The sequence below is a fragment of the Tachyglossus aculeatus genome, chromosome 14 (assembly GCF_015852505.1).
Source record: "Tachyglossus aculeatus isolate mTacAcu1 chromosome 14, mTacAcu1.pri, whole genome shotgun sequence".
Classification (NCBI taxonomy): domain Eukaryota; kingdom Metazoa; phylum Chordata; class Mammalia; order Monotremata; family Tachyglossidae; genus Tachyglossus; species Tachyglossus aculeatus.
The window spans coordinates 39,160,850-39,178,594 of NC_052079.1; the positions used below are offsets into that span (position 1 = coordinate 39,160,850).

At 42.6% G+C, this 17,745-nt stretch overlaps 1 protein-coding gene across 1 annotated transcript in view; it reads left to right on the forward strand.

Moving 5' to 3' along the window:
• Positions 1-218: 218 nt before the first annotated feature.
• The window catches only part of ELK3 (ETS transcription factor ELK3), a 62,831-nt gene continuing 45,304 nt past the window's right edge, over positions 219-17,745 (forward strand). The window contains exon 1 of the mRNA XM_038756898.1: positions 219-684. The gene's annotated coding sequence lies outside the window, so the exon portion shown is untranslated. The remainder of the gene's footprint in view (positions 685-17,745) is intronic.

A 17,745-nucleotide genomic window follows, 5' to 3' on the forward strand; every position in this document is an offset into this window, starting at 1 on the left:
AGAAATGATGATGAGAATAATAACCACACACACTCTGGGCAGTCTCAGAGCACCAGCCTGGGCAAAGTTGATTTTTTTTTTCCTTTTTTTTCCCCCTCAAAAAGCCAGCCACCTTCTGCAGTTCGCAACAGGGGGGGGGCCGTGGCACTCCAAATTGGTGGAGCCTGTTGGATGCTCCTCCCCTGGGTGGTAGAACAGGAAGAGGTGGAGGGTCAGAGGGAACGGCCGGAGCTGCCTGGGTGTCTCTGTCTGTATGTGTCTCTGGGTGTCTCTGTGTGTAGTTACCGTTACCATTTTATTACGTGTGTGTCTTATGTTACAGCCATGCTGCACATCAGCGGCCAGGGAGAGAGGAGCGGGGAGGAAAAGCCTGTTTACACAGACTGCAAACCGCCTGGGGAATAATGCAGTAAAGGAAGTGAGCCGGCTCTCTGTCTGACTGCTCCAACTTCCTGCTCTCACACACACCAAAAAAAAAAGAGAGAGAGAAAAAAAAGAGAGCGAGCTAGAGAGAAAGAGAGAGAGCGAGAGAGAGAAAGAAAAAAGAGGAAAAATATCAGGATCTCATTACAAGAGAAACAGACCGCTTGCAGACGCCTGTCAGCATGGAAAACCAGGGGATTTTACCCAGTTCCTCTTAAAAATCACCCAGAAGAAGACTTTAAAAGCTCAGCAGACATCTGGGTACGTAAAAGCGTTTTGTTCCTGCGGCTGCGAGAATCGACAAGTTTAGTTGGGGGAATTTTTGGGGGGGGCGGAGGGGGTTGTTGTTGGGTTTTGGGGGTTTTTTTTCTTTCTTTCTTTCTGGGTTGTCTTACGTGGTTGCGAGGGGGGTGGACGGGTGAGCCGGGGTCTTGGGGGATGAGCATCGGTGACCGGGGTTGGGAGGCCCGGGACTTCGCTCTCCCAACGCTTAGGACAAAGTTCCGCACCTCGTCGAAGCTCAGTCGGTCGCCCGGGGGTGGGGAAGGGCGGGAGCAGGCCGCTCGGGGCTCAGAAAGGGCTGAAAGGTGAAAGGTCACGGTGGGGAGGCCTCTCTGGGTGTTTGGAAGGCGGGTTTTTATCTTTTCGGGGGGCTGGGCGCCCCCTCCCCCAGCAGCCAGGCCTGCCCCCAGGTCCAAAAAGTTGGGGGGCCCCTGGAGAAGGAGCAGATCGGGGTGGGGGGACCAAAGGGGGTCTCCAGGCCCGCCCCCCGGGACCCCCAAACCGGCCCCCAATTGGGGGGCTGGAAGGGGGTGGGGGGCGGCCGCAGGACTGTGCCTTCGCAAACTGCCAAGGCGGGGGGCTTGAAAGAAAAAAAAGAAGAAGGAGGAAAAAAAAAAAAGGGTGTCGGGAGAGTTTCTGGCTTGTCTGGAAACAGCAAGACTAATTGCCATGCGCTTCCGCTTTGAAACTGGCAGCAGACAACATCTTGAAAATGAGTCACTGGAGCAGCTCACAAAGAAACTCTGTGGTTTGCTCCCTCTCAGGTTTATGTATTTGCGCTTTTTTTTACAGTTTCCTTTGTAGTCTTCAAGAGCCCCCTCCCCTCTCCCGCCGACACCCCCTGACTCCCAGCCTGCCGTCTTTTTTTTCTTTTTTTTTTTTTTTAAAGCCCCTGGCCCGTTTTTCGACTTTCCACCCTCAGCCGAAGGGGAGAAAGTAGAGAGTTGTTTTTGGATCTGGCTTTGCAGAAGGTTAGAGGGACTCTGATGCTGCAGGGGGAAAAAGTTCCCTGAATTTTCCACTGGCTGCTGCAGGAAGAGAGCCCCTTTAGTCATTGCTAAGTAATGTCTGCATACACACCAACTAATCTCATTAGGAGTTTCCGTTCCCTAACACAGGAGGGTTTTGTGAAACCCCTGTCAGCCTTTCTAGACCAGCAATTGAAAAGGAGACAAGTTACATCTTTATTTACTTAGGGGTGGAGGAATCAAACAGTCCTTTGGAAGGAAGCATCATTTGAAGAAAGTGGCACCCAACTTTTTTTTTGGGTGGGGGGAGTGTTTTTCCTTCGCCTTTCTAACATAAAGGCCCTCCTCAGCTAATATTCTGTATGTGCTAAAACTCTGTGGGTTCTTTCAAATACTTTTCAGTGCTCGATGTAGTCTTTTGAGGGAAGGAGCTTTTATTTTCTATTTTTTTCCAGTGGGCTGGGGTGGGAAGGCCAAAAGGAGGAGGCCAAAGACTCCACAGAATCTTTTAATGACATAAATATATTGGTTTGAAATCAAAATGCGTTCTGATTTGGCCTCCTTCCGTCGCATACATTTCTTTCTTTAGGGTCCTCTCAATTTGAGGAAAATAGAATTAGAAATTGTACCAGAAAAAACAAAAGTCAGACAGACTTTTGGTAAATATGGTACATAAACCATATTTAGACTTTCAAGTAGTAAACCTGCAAGTGCAAATTGTGTTCAAAACAATGGTGGCATTTATGTAGAATGATGACTTCTTCTTACCTGGTACTTTCTGACCTAGAAATGCTTGACCGAAATGTGGTAATTCACTGAAAAGGTATTAAACGACAGTTATAGGTGCGGTGTGGGGAAGGACCTTTTTGTAATATGGCAGGTTCCAGTTTTGATGGTGATTAATAGTAGTCTTTACTCTCGATGTATGCCCTTTTCCAAAGCTTTCAGCAAAACCCTGTAGCCAGGCGGTTTCATCACTGCGGCGGTGGTCTTTTCAGCGACGCGTAGACATGTATATACTTTCATGAAGTTATAGTATCAGGATGGTCTCGGTGGTACCTAAGTATTGAGAAATCTTGCAAATTGAACTGATGTACTGTGTCTAATGTAAGGATGAAACATGGCCACATTTCCATTTTCGGGGAAGATCCTCCTGAAATTAAAATACGAGACCGTCAAAATGCAAAAGGTTTATCCAACATGCCTAATTTTCGCATTAATTCCATCAATGGGAATTTTGATGTTGAGGGATTTCTCAGAAGATCAAGTAGTTGTTGATCAGGGAACTACTAACATCGACTAAAAAGTATCTTTATTTAACTTACATAAAGGTGACATTGTAACGTCTCACATTTGTCAGTCCTTGCATCTGCAGTGTGCATTGTATGAACTTCATTTTTCTCAGTATAATGACTGGCCTTCGGGGCAATCCTGTTGAACAGAAATAGACATTATACGTGTTCCGTAATTTCAGTAACGTCAACAAAGTTATTGTTCCTTTACTTCATAGTGTTTACCAAAGAAAAGAAAAAGAAAGTCAAAAGCTTTGAACGGAAATCCTTGCCTTCTACATAATTTGTATTCCTCAGCTGATGAATGTTTGCCATGCTTTCTTGGAGCGGGTAGAAATTATTTACATCTTTTCCTGAACTCATTTGAAAGCACTGAACAGAAATCCTTGCTCCCTATGTAATTTGTATTCCTGAACTGAAGAATATTTGCCATATTTTCTGGAGTGGGTAAAAATTATTTATGTCTTTTCCTGAACTCATTTGAAAAATAGAATGACTTCTAGATAGGTATAAAATGAGGTATTTACTTAGATTTCACGTATTCTGTTTCAAACCCACTTAGGTGTATTCCGTTGAGGTAGCAGTCAAATTAGAAATGTGCAAAATGTGGATTTTGTTTCAAAATCCACCTTTAATGCCTTTTTTTTCTTCAGGTGAAAGATTTATTTTCACAGTGTATTATTGCTTGCTAACTTGTGGCTCTGTTTTCCTCCAGTCTCTTGAAGGGACTCCATCATCATGACGAAAAGCTCCCTAAGACCTGGTGTTTCCCTTTCATCTGTTTGTTTACACTGCACCCTTCTTATAATTCTATCTAGGCTATTCTGGGTGTGAAGCAAAGGAAGGTTGCAATGTGTTTATTTAATATATCTGAATCTCAAGGTGACAAAAGATTTTACTAGGGTATACGAAAATAAAAATGCAGAGAATGTTTCATTGTTGCCTAACAGATAGACAGAATCCCATTTCCATGTGAATCGTCTAGCTGTTTATTGCTCTGTGGCTTTTTTAGTGCATCAGCTAACATTCCAAGAATGTTGAGGACTCTTGAAAGATAGACTATATCTGCTGTGATATTCAAGTATTTTGTTGAGTTCTCAGTGATTTACAAATGAGTCATGTTTTGCAGTCAAATATCAAGATGTAGTAACAGGAAGTCCAGCTTACTCCACATCAAAATAAAGTGCTAAATGGATGGTGACAGGAAAGCAACCAGATGAAATCTGAAACACACCTTGTATCTTATGTATATAGTTCTCTCAAAAATGAAAATAACGTCATTGCATTCACAATTATTCAGTCATTGCCTTCCCCCAAATGATTATCTTTTCAAACCCTCTGCCATGATTACCACCTTGGGCGTTTTGATGCGCCAAGATTTGAAACTTGATTTTACGTTTTTAACTCCAAATTACTATTGATTGAATGTTCCTTAAAAGAAGCCCTGGAAGATTGAAAAATTATCGGTCAACTCAATCTTTTAACAACTGCCCAGGATTTGAATTCTGACTACCTCCACCAACAATCAAAAGAAACATATTAGCAAGCTTCCATCCTTTGTATACCCACCCAAATCATCAGTTTTATAAATCTCATAAATTTGAGTCCATGGTAGTTCTTTTGATGCTATTGCACTGTTGCTAATGACCTAGCTATTGCCACCTTTAGAAGTGCATGCTAATGGAATTTAGTTGTGTATTTTTACAGTGAGTTATATATGATTACAGATATTCTGTGAGGAAATAATAATAATAACAATAATGTTGGTATTTGTTAAGCACTTACTATTTGCCAAGCACTGAAGACACTTGGTAAATGTGAAAAAAAATGGAAGAAGGGGGGAGAAGCTACTGCTGTTAATGTAGAGAAAGAAAAGCTGCAAAGCAAAGAAATTTTCATAGCGTATATTTGTACGAGCAATCGTATTGCTATTTAGGATGACTTGAGCAAACCTTGAGGTCGAAATGGTTGGAAATCTCTGTTCTGACTGATTGTAAATTTATGGTTCAGAGTAGTGATAAGGATCAGAGTATCAATTCAGGCCATGCAGACATGGCCAGTGTGCTATTTTGATGAGTGCTCACTTGAATTAGACATTAGGCAAAATATAATTAATTTTAACAGGGTTCTAGAACACAGGGTAGCATTTCTGATCCAAGGAAAGTCCTATGTTGGGTAAATACACTAATGGATATCAGAGTGTAAGCTCGTAATGGGCAGGGTCTGCTAATTTTGTTGTCTTGTGTTCTTCCAAGCGCTTAGTACAGTGTTCTGCACACAGTAAGCGCTCAATAAATATCATCGATTGATGTGTCCTATAATATTTGCAATATTTCGTGCAATACTGCTAGGAAAAAGAGAATCAAAATAGCATCTTCTCATTACTGACACAGTTAACTATTGAAAAGTAGCACCAAGTAAATCCAAATTCTGTATGTAAACAGAGGTGTATAAAATAGAAAACATCCATAATTTTCACTAATGTTTACAGTTTCTTCCTCAGGTAACTTCAAGATCTAATTCTTCCTTACAACACTTTCCAAGGTCTATTAGATAGAAGAATGAATTTTTGCCACTTCCCTGAAACTGATAAAGGAGTGCTGCATAATTCTAAAATGTGTGCCAATCTTTATGTAGCTTTCTAAACAAATAGAATGATATTACCAAATATATAGAAGCAGTTGGTAATACAAATTTTTTTCTCCAAGTACCTACCAATAAATAGTTAGTTCCTTAGAATGCCCCCTCCTCCCCTGATTTTTCTTCTGTGGGAAAAAAAATAATCCATTTGGTATATTTCATCTGTTTTCATTTACGTATATGATTTTGTTCTGCTGCACTGAAACCCTGGGTTATGGTAATATACTTATAGTTGAGATTCTCCTCAGAAAATGCATAAAAATGACAACTTTCCAAATGTATATGTCTGGATTTGTTCTGAGCAAACCTGGATAGTAAACAGACTTAAATCACGGGCATTTAAGTCTGGCTTTTCCAAGAAAGGCTCTGATAAGCATCTCCATCATCAACTTAATTAAATCTACATCTGATGCTCTGAGAACTGGAAAAAAAATGTAGACGCCAAATGGCTTCAGTAAATATGCTTAAACCAAACACATAACAACCCATTCTGGACAAAGTAGCATCCATAATGCAAGCACAAATCAAACTCTTTTCTAAGACATAGTTCGTGTCGAAAGACACGTGGCTTAATTCATTTGTGATCTTTAGTTAAGTTGGAATCGTTGCCATCCTTCTCTAAGTATAGTTATGTCTGAAAGATAAGTAAGCACCATTAGTGTCTATAGGAAACACACAAACCAGACTTTCTTGTTTGCACCTAAAGGGCTGAGCTTAAATTGGTTTAGAAAAATTCCTACCGGATGACAATTATTGACTCTCAGGGTTAGAATGTTGGAACAGTGTAAACTAGATGATAGGCCCACAATCGATAAGAAATTAATCCGAATAAAAGAGTTCAAGGGGACATCGCTACATTCATTCATTCATTCATTCAGTTGTATTTATTGAGCACTTACTGTGTGCAGAGCACTGTACTAAGTGCTTGGGAAAATACAATACAATAAATAGTGATAGTCCGAGCCCACAACGAGCTACGATTAAATCATCTTGGGTTGAAGAGAATTTAGACATCAGAGAAGGAGAGTAGTAGTGATATTAACAAGGATTAAGTGCGTACTAAGCACCGTAGTAAACGCTGGATCAGATAGAGAAGCAGCGTGGCCCAGTGGGAAGACCACGGGGCTTGGGAGTCAGAGGTCGTGGGTTCCAATCTCGGCTCTGCCACTCTCAGCTGTGTGACGTTGGGCAAGTCACTTAACTTCTCTGTGCCTCAGTTACCTCATCTGTCAAATGGGGATTAAGACTGTGAGCCCCACGTGGGACAACCTGATTACCTTGTATCTTCCCCAGCACACTTAGATCAGTGCTTGGCACATAGAGAAGCAGCGTGGCTCAGTGGAAAGAGCAAGGTCTTTGGAGTCAGAGGTCATGGGTTCAAATCCCGGCTCCGTCAATTGTCAGCTGTGTGACTTTGGGCAAGTCACCTAACTTCTCTGTGCCTCAATTCCCTCATTTGTAAAATGGAGATTAAGACTGTGAGCACCACGTGGGACAACCTGATCACCCTGTATCCCCCAGCGCTTAGAACAGTGCTTTGTACATAGTGAGCACTTAACAAATACCATTATTATTATTATTATTATATATATGGATGAAGTATAGGCACCGTCCCTAGTCCCCGAGGAGCCCCCAAGAAAGTACATGGCCTTTCTTGGTATAATACATGGTAGGCCACAATCCCCACCTTACCAAAGCCCCCTTCTCTACAGATGAAATTCTTTGGTTATTTGGCCATTGCTAGCACCCTGGCGGCTGATGGAGCTGAACCACTGGCATTTTGGGAAGGAGGAGCATGGATTTTTTTGTGTCTCCATCCCCCAAATAGCAACAACAGCCAGGGGCTGTCTCTAAGCCAGTCCAGGGGCAGCCAATCCAGCAGCTGGCTTTAGGGGAATAGAAGGAGTGGCCCCTCCTTCCCCAAATGACAAGCAATTGCACAGCCTGGTGGAGCACATCTCTATGGGACATGGGGTAGGTATCTCAGAGCCAAGTCTGGTAGCAGAGCTGTGGGTCAATCACTACTTTGGCCACCGTGCAGAGGCTGCTCAGGGGTGAGGAGAACTCAGTCTCTTCTGAAGTGCCACGCAATATGGTCGCAACAGTATTTGGCACAAGCCCCTGCTTCCACCTCTCCCCTTCCCCCCACTACCCCCCGCCCCCTGCCATAGCCCTACTGGCTTAGCTGGCCCTCTGTTCAACTGTGGCTCCAGGCCTTGTCAAGACTCCCTTCTCCCTGCAGAACTGGATATTTCTCTGCTCTGAGAGGTCTGGAGCAAAATCAGCTCCCCGTGCCTCTGCTGTCCTTGGGGGCCTGAACCCTCTGGACTGTCGACTCTGTGCTAGGCAGTCTCTGGGAAGTTGTGGGGAGGAGTGGAATAGGTGTGTGCGGAGCTGAAACGGAGTTTGCAGGAGAGGGAAGATTCCCCTTTCTCTGGGTGATTGGAAGGCACAAATCCACACTCATTCCTCTCTCCAGCTTTTCTCATCCCCTGCCCACCCATCCATACCTTCTTACCATCCTCAAATATATATATATATATATATATATATATATATATTTGAGGATGGTAAGAAGGTATGGATGGGTGGATATGGATATATATATAGACCCACATCTCAAAAAATATACCTCCCTCTCTGTCCCACACTTACCTCAACTGTATGTAAATTAAGTCATACGTACATAGATCCACTCTAGACAATGTGTATATACACACATATTCACAAACCTTGACGCATACAGCCCTTCTCCATGCTCATCATACATGAGATTACTCACAAACACATACTAATACCCTCCCACAATCACCACATCCATACCTATATAGCTACATACGCAGACATATACGGACCCACATAAACCTAAGCAGATACCCCTTCCCACCATTCATGCATGCATGCACACACATACACGTATACATATGAACAACATATTCATAAATAAGGAGTCACTGAAACATTTACTTACACTAGGTCTCAAGTTGGGGTACGTAGAGGTGGGGACACACAGAAACATAGCAATAAACATAGAGACAGATGCAAACATTTGCACAATCCAAGAGACGGGAGTGTAAGGCAGTAGGTAGCAGCAAATAACGAATTTTAGGAGAGAAATGAAGAAGGTAGTATGATAAAGAAGAAAGAAGGGGCTGCATCCTCTAACCTGGCTCAAGACTGGTTATTTCTGGTAGTTATAGTTAAGCTAAATCCCACATGCTGAATTTGAAGTCCATTTTTGTCAGTGTTAAAATGAGGTTAGTGTAAATTGCTTGAAAATAAAAGGCTTTACCTTGATAGGTTATTTCCTGGATGGTTATGAAAAGGAAATGAAAACATACTTAAATGATGGTACCAAAGTGGGTTGATGAGTGGGTATTACGTGATAAACACGAGAAAATGGAAGTGCAGACTCAAAGCTCACACCTCATGCCATTTTCACTCATGCAGGTTTGTTACTTTGTCATGGGGTGGATGTTGAGCATATGGAATTCGTTACCACAAGAGTTGTGTGGGTCAAATGGCACTATATTCAAGAAGAGTTCGGGTAAGTTCATAGGCAAGAGGTTCATAATGGACAACAAGAGATGAAGGATGGAAAGTTTTGGATGTAGAGGAGAAAGTTTGGGATATTGGTGACCATGATAGATTTCTAGACTGTGAGCCCATTGTTGGGTAGGGACCGTCTCTATATGTTGCCGACTTGTACTTCCGAAGCGCTTAGTACAGTGCTCTGCACACAGTAAGCGCTCAATAAATACGATTGAGTGAATGAATGAATGTCAGAAGCCAACCATCACATAGCTAATAGTAATAAAAATAATTGTGGTAATTCATAAATGCTTACTATGTGCCAGGCACTGTACTAAGCGCTGGGATAGGTACACAGTCATCAGGTCGCACATGGAGCTCATGGCCTAAGTAGAAGGGAGAACAGATATTGAATGGCCATTTTGCAGATAAGGGAACGGAGGCACATAGAAGTGAAGTGACTTACCCAAGGTCATGCAGCTGACAAGTGGCAGATCTGGGATTAGAATCCGGGTCCACTGACCCCCAGGTTCTGGCTCTTTCCACTAGTTCGAGCTGAGTTCCTCTAGGTCCAGGCAGTTCGGTGTTCGGAAACAATTGAAACAGTGCCCAGCTTTTGTCACACCTGGTGAAATTCGAGGTTATTGAAAGCAAAAATAGCTCCTTTCAAGAAGCCTCCTCCATTGCCTGACACTTTCTCTGCACTTCATTAGCATGACACTGGGAACTCAGACAATAGTCCATGTTTTTCTGTGCTGGGTGGCTAAAATGTTAGGGAATTGGGGAATGTTCATCCAGCAGTGCAGCCTATTAGGATCCAGCATGTTGCATTGTTGAGAGAAATGCCTTGTGCACATTTGTGCGAATTCATTGGGTCAGACAGGATGAGCACTAAAATGTGAGTTTTCCTTATCCTTAGGTTTTATAGTGCCAGTGAGCCGATTACAACAGAAGAGACTGGAGAAGCAGCGTGGCTCAGTGGAAAGAGCACGGGCTTGGAAGCCAGAGGTCATGTGTTCTAATCCCGGCTCCGCCACTTATCAGCTGTGTGACTTTGGACAAGGCACTTAACTTCTCTGTGCCTCAGTAACCTCATCTGTAGAATGGGGATTAAGACTGTGAGCTCCAGGTGGGACAACCTGATCACCTTGTATACCCCCAGTGCTTAGAACAGTGCTTCACACACAGTAAGCACTTAACAAATGCCATTATTATTGTTATTACAACATTGCCAAGTGACCCTTTGATGTGCTTTAAACAAGCACTCTTAACTAGTCATCCCATGTTATGTACAACCTTAAGGCACTGAATTCTCCTATGGTTTGATTGTGCTCTATCCAAATAGAGCTTCAGAATGTGATGTTCTGACAGGACTGTGAGCCCACTGTTGGGTAGGGACTGTCTGTATATGTTGCCAACTTGTACTTCCCAAGCGCTTAAGTACAGTGCTCTGCACACAGTAAGCGCTCAATAAATACGATTGATTGATTGATTGATTGATTGACTGTCTGGATCCTGTTACTGTTGTTGGAGGTGGAATCTTAGGCTGGTAATGGTGTTTCTTATACTGTTATCATAGATGGAGAAAGAGATACCTTCAGTATCCCAAAGTGCTTGCAAGATGCTTGATCCCTGACTAAGATAATAATTAATAATAATAATAATAATAACAATGGCATTTGTTAAGCGCTTACTATGTGCAAAGTACTGTTCTAAGTGCTGGGGGAGGATACAAGGTGATCAGGTTGGCTGGGGAGGATACAAGGTGATCAGGTTGTCCCACGTGGGGTTCACAGTCTTAATCCCCATTTTACAGATGAGGTAACTGAGGCACAGAGAAGTTAAGTGACCTGCCCAAAGTCACACAGCTGACAGTGGCGGAGCTGGGATTTGAACCCATGACTTCTGACTCCCAAACCCGGGCTCTTTCCACTGAGCCACGCTGCTGAATTTCAAGCAACCAACTCTGGTTGGGAATAGACTCTGTTCTGACTACACTCCAAGGGGGGCACACCTCCAAGTGCAGAGAGATAAACACCCCTCTCCCCCAGTCCTGTCTTGAATTTGCACGGTTGGTTGGGTTGTTTTGGTAAATCAATGGCTAATATTTTTTCAGTTTAATTATATGAGCTAAAATCGCCTGTGATTCAGAATGCATGAGAGTTCACAGGGAGCCTGCCTGAGTTATTGTTCATTTTTTCCTCACACCCAGAAAATACATATTTTGATTGGATATGTGTGAAATAGTTTTTTTTTTTAAATTTCCCTTTCTGTTCAGAAAAGAATGCCCTAAAGTGTCTTGACTCTGCAGTGGGTGATGTTAGAACAGATTTAGACCCCAAGTAGAGTGTGAGTAGAGGGGGGAGACTTGGAGAAGAGAACACTGCTTGGGATATAACATTATACCTCTTTCCTTACTCCTGTTACAATACTGAATTTTTAAGGGGCTGTTGTCCCACTTTGTTTTAATCCAAACCGAACCACAGAAGCAACATCTCCTTTCCTTTTTGCCACATCCTTTTTCCCAGTAATTTGGTCAAGTTTCCATTTCAGAGGGAAATAACCCTGTAAGGTAGAAGGAAAAAAATACATAATACTTTTTAAGGCTAAATGATTCTTTGGCTATGGAAAGGAAGATGTGTTCTGCAGCCCATGGACATCACAAAATACATGCTTATTGGCTGGCTGGCTGAATTGAATTCCAACCAACAATTCCCCTATTCATGGAGTAAGAGGTTAGGTATCAGAACTTTTGGGATAGAGGATCTTGTTGGTCTGGAAAATGATTTCATTTGGTTTGTTCAAGCAATTTCATTTTAAGACCCATGACAGAGCACTAAGGGCAAAGCTTTGACCTGGAGAGAATTAGTGAATATGATTAAAATAAGTGTAAAACAATTATACTCATAAACAAACACCCGAATGCATGCTTCTCTCATTTTAAATGGTATAGGAAGAGGAACTTATTTTACAGTTGGCCCTACTTTCCCCTCTCCTCTGTGGAGTGGACAAAAATAGTTTAAATGCTATTTTCATTCATTTCTTAATTTTAAACTTGAAGTTTTAGAAAAAAGTATTCCATTCAGTTTGGGTAGGATCGTAGGTGAGCTCAAAATCCATCAATCAGTCAATCATTTATTGAGTGCTTTTTGTGGGAGGGCACTGTACTAAGCGCTTGAAAAAGTACGATATAATAGAGTTAGGAGACCTGGTCCCTGCCCTCAAAGACCTTGCAGTCAGGGACCGTGTCTACTAACTCTATTATTACTGTAGACCTTGAAGTCTAGAGCACCAAAAATGTGAAAAACCCAAGTAATTATATCTTGGTTCATTCGTTCATTCAACCAATCGTATTTATTGAGCACTTATTGTCTGCAGAGCATTGTACTAAGCACTTGGGAAGTGCAAATTGGCAACATGTAGAGACGGTCCCTACTCAACAACGATGAAAGGCCCAAGTGGGCTAGTCCAGAGTACCCTAAGTATAAACCACCTCAGTGGATGAAGACATTTTCAAAACTGACAGCATTTTTTACGCACCCCTTCCAAAATGCAACATTATCAACCCGGATTTGTATACTTAGGCTTCAGCTGGAAATTTCCAAGTAATAAAACGTCTTCCAGGGAACAAGGGATGCCGGAAATTTGGGGACTACTGTGTGGGAGCGAACTTCCAGGCAGTCAGAGCCTCGCCGGCACACCTTAAGAATAATAATAATAATAATAATAATGACATTTATTAAGCACTTACTATGTGCAAAGCACTGTTCTAAGCACTGGGGAGGTTACAAGGTGATCAGGTTGTCCCACAGGGGGCTCACAGTATTAATCCCCATTTTACAGTTGAGGTAACTGAGGCACAGAGAAGTTAAGTGACTTGCCCAAAGTCACACAGCTGAAAATTGGCAGACCCAGGATTTGAACCCATGACCTCTGACTCCAGAGCCCAGGCTCTTTCCACTGAGCCACGCTGCTTCTCAAATCAGCAAAGGGGAGCAGCCTGGCCTAGTGGAGAAAGCGCAAGCAGAGGACCTGTGTTCTAATTTTGGTCATGCCACTTATCTGCTGTGTGACTTCGGGCAAATCACTTAACCTCTCTGTTACCCTTTCTGTACAGTGGATTAAATCCTCCCTGATTGCGAGCCCCTTTGGAACAGGGATTGTAGCCAACCTGATTATCTTGTATAAGCGCTCAGTACAGTGTCTGGCACAGGGTAAATACTTTAACAAATACTATTAAAAAAAGGGTCCTCTTTTGTATAGATTGTGAGCCCCCCTAGGGACAGGGACTGTGTCTAATTCCCACCAGGGTATTCTCTCTCAGGTCTCAGTTCAGTACTCTGCACACAGTAAGTGCTTAGTAAATGGTGCTTGACACATAGTAAGTGCCTAAAAATTCCATAAAAATATTAGAGATAATAATATTATACTTATTATACACACACACACACACACACACATATATATATATATATTATAGAAGTAATCTTGAGCATCTCCTTCCTATTGACCAGGCTCTACCTGATCCTTCCCACAAGAGTCTCCTTCTAGAGAGTGATATTCTCCAATCTCCCTTCGTAACATTTCACCTGCATAGTTTGGAACTTTCAGTATAAAAGTGCACACATGTCCTTTAAAAACAACAGAAAATGAATTCTTGAATGAGTCTCTTCTTGTCACCAATCACATTAACAAAATGTCTTTTTAGAAATGTAATAAAAATATTGTTTCCCGAAGTGAGACATGATTTTGGTGTCAAAGGAAAGCAGAAAAGGGCTGCAATGATTTGTCCAAAAATATGCATTTTTGGCGCAATGAGGAGGAGGACTGGGTGAAAGTATGGGTGTGCATGTGGATGTGTGTGTGTGTGTGTGTTGGGGAGGAGAGAAAAGAAATAATTGAAGTCCCCTGGGGGAAGAAAGCCTGCTTTTCCAACCTAAATAAATCAGTAGCTGCCATTATTTGCAAACAACAACAACAACAAAACCAGGAAATTAAAAATGTGAGATAGGGGGAATAGCAGCTTTTTTTCCTTTTCCTTAGAAAAACACACTAAAAGACAAAAAAAACCTTAAAACACAAAAGACACAACTTTTTCTGATGTTTCCACTGGGTGGTGCTGCAGGAATTCCTACCTTTTGCCTTGAAACTGCACTTCCCAGAAAGACGCCACTAAAATATAATAGGAGGAAGTCCTGATTTAGAAAGTTTTTACAGTTTCAACACAATAGAAAAACTTAGAGGATGCTCTGGCAGGAAATGTTTCTGTTTCTGGTTGTGGAAAAATCACCATCATTTTGTACCCTGCAAAATGTGCTCTCGACGGTAAATGCACTGGGTATGGAACTCTTGCTATTGTTATTTAACAGAAAAAAAGTTTAGGTTTGCTTGAAAAACTGTTTTCAATTTCACCTAGTGTTTTCTTGGTTTACTTAGTAAATGAAACGAGGGCTTCCAGGGTTAAAACACTACCTACTACAGATATTGTGTATCAGTCCTTGTAACATTTTTGGTGAGGAATAAACCTGAGATAGTAAGATTCTTCTTCCTGTAGTCTCAATTTAAAGAAAAATCCCACTTTTTGGAGGTGATAAATGTTGGGTTGTTATTTTACGACGCAGGGGTTCTGCAGTGCTTCGCTGAAGGACCACGATAACCCTGCTCTCTGTCACCAGCAGTCTTGCATCACTGCAGTCTTGGTTCATTCATTTATTCAATCATATTTATTGAGCGGTTACTGGGTGCAGAGCACTGTACTAAGCACTTGGGAAGTACAAATGGGCAGGTTTTGTCCCTTCCCTTTCGGTAGATACTACCACCCATTTGTTGGAGCAAGAACGGGCCGGAATTTACTGCCTTGAATCGGAATCATACTGGACCAACTCAGTCACAGATGAAGTAGGCTAAATTCCAGTGAGAAAAGGTTTATTTTTAAACAAATTACAACGAGAGATTTCTCAAATAGCGACTCTACACAAGTCAGCAAGTATTTTGAAAAGTTATTAACTGGTGCGTAGATGCTAATTACTTAACATGGGAGCCTGTTTATTTTGTAAAACACATTCCATCGAATTGTGCTTAGGGGGAAGTATCCCATCAAAAGCTTCCTGTCTGCCTAATAGTGGGGCTCAACCCTCAAGCGTATACAGATAGAAATTTTAGGGCCCAATTCTGTCCCTCTCAGGGTCTGACCTCTTTGCCAGGCCCGACTTCAATCACCTCCCCCACCTTTCTTTCTCTTTCTCTTAAAAGTATTGGTTAAGCACTTACTATGTACCAGGCACTGTATAAAGCACTGGGGTGGATACAAGAAAATTAGGTTGGACACAGTCCATGTCTCTCTTGGGACTAACAGTCTTAATCCCCATTTTGCAGATGAAGTCACTGAGGCACAGGGAAGTGAAGTGACTTGCCCAAGGTCACACAACAGATAAGTGGCAGAGCTGGCATTAGAACCTCTGACTCCCAGGCGTATACTCTTTCCACTAGACCATGGTGGTTCTCAATTGGCCTTCTGGCCACATTTGCGAGAAGCTAATCTGTCAACGGGTTGAAACTATGCCAACTTGTACTTCCCAAGCGCTCAGTACAGTGCTCTGCACACAGCAAGCGCTCAATAAATACGATTGAATGAATGAATGAATGAATGTTATAGTGGCGCAGTGGAAAGAGCCCGGGCTTTGGAGTTCAAATCCCGGCTCCGCCACTTGTCAGCCGGGTGACTTGGGGCAAGTCACTTCACTTCTCTGTGCCTCAGTTGCCTCATCTGGAAAATGGGGATTAAAACCGTGAGCCCCCCGTGGGACAATCTGCTCACCTTTAACCTCTCCGGCGCTTAGAACAGTGCTTGGCACATAGTAAGCGCTTAATAAATGCCATCATTATTATTATTATTGTTCTACTGATGTTCCAAGAATGGTGCACTTGCCATGTAAGTCAGCCTGGCCGGGAGTCAGTTGGCCTTCTGGCCACATTCATGAGAATAATAATAATGGCATTTATTAAGCGCTTACTGTGTGCAGAGCACTGTTCTAAGCACTGGGGAGGTTACAAGGTGATCAGGTTGTCCCTCGTGGGGCTCACAGATTTAATCCCCATTTTCCAGATGAGGTAACTGAGGCACAGAGAAGTTAAGTGACTTGCCCAAAGTCACACAGCTGACAATTGGCGGAGCTGGGATTTGAACCCATGACCTCTGACTCCAAAGTGCATGCTCTTTCCTACTGAGCCACGCTGCTTCTCTAAGCACTGTTCTAAGCGCTGGGCATGATACAAGGTGATCAGGTTGTCCCACGTGGGGCTCACAGTCTTAATCCCCATTTTACAGATGAGGTCGCAGAGGCACAGAGAAGTTAAGTGACTTGCCCAAGGTCACACAGCTGACAAGTGGCGGAGTCGGGATTTGAACCCATGGCCTCTGACTCCCAAGCCCCTGCTCTTTCCAGTGTGCCACGCTAGTGAGAAGCTAATCTGTCAACGGGGTTGAAACTATTCCACGTATAGTGGCGCAGTGGAAAGAGCCCGGGCTTTGGAGTTCAAATCCCGGCTCCGCCACTTGTCAGCCGGGTGACTTGGGGCAAGTCACTTCACTTCTCTAGGCCTCAGTTCCTTCATCAGGAAAATGGGGATGAAGACTGTGAGCCCCCCATGGGACAACCTGATCACCTTGTAATCTCCCCAGCGCTTAGAACAGTGCTTTGCACATAGTAAGCGCTTAATAAATGCCATCATTACTATTACTATTACTCCCCCAGCCCTTCCTCTGACAGTCCCTCTTCCACCATTAGGTAGGACACAAGGCATAAGAGGAGATTCCTTCATTCACTGAGAGTCTGGAAGGGAGACTAGGAAAAGGGATGTGGGGGCCTTATCCTTCCTGTTGTCGCTTCCGTCACCAGTGAGCCCCAGCAAGCTCACATTTCTCTTTCCTGTCCTCTTCCTGCAGGTGTGTGCAGATGACCTGAGGGGTTTTAGGACCTTCTGAAATAAGTCAAACGCGTTCAGTTGTTTATTTCTCAGGGAAGAGCCCAGGTCCCTAAAAGATCTCCATTCCACTGTGCCTTATCTTTTAACATCTCTTGCTTGGAGGAAGGAAGAGAAATACACTTTTGGGGTCCAACGATATAACGTTGTTAGAAAATACTTGGCTAATTCAAACTCGAGAAGCGACAGATTTCCCAATTAAATAACGAAGCTTCCATTTAAAAAAGAAAAGTCTTTGAGCTGGTAAAAGCGGGATCCTTAAAAAGTGTAGTCTACTACTGCAGAAAAGCTATAAAATTAAACTGAAAGGATTGAAGACCTGTCAGTTGTTAATTTGTCTTGACCCAAAATAATCTTTGCCATAAAACTTACTGTTGGTTTTTTTTTATCATGCTTAATGAATTAATATTTCATTGTCATTTCAGCTTTCACAGAATGAGAATCTTTGGCTGAATCTATTCATCATTCTCTCTCTATATCTCTCTTGTTGATGATAGTAAATGTAGAGTTGTTAGGACAAAAGATTCCAAACCATCCTGCCTAAAGGGGATTCATTTATTCATTCAATTTTATTTATTGAGCGCTTACTGTGTGCAGAGCACTGTCATAAGCGCTTGGGAAGCACA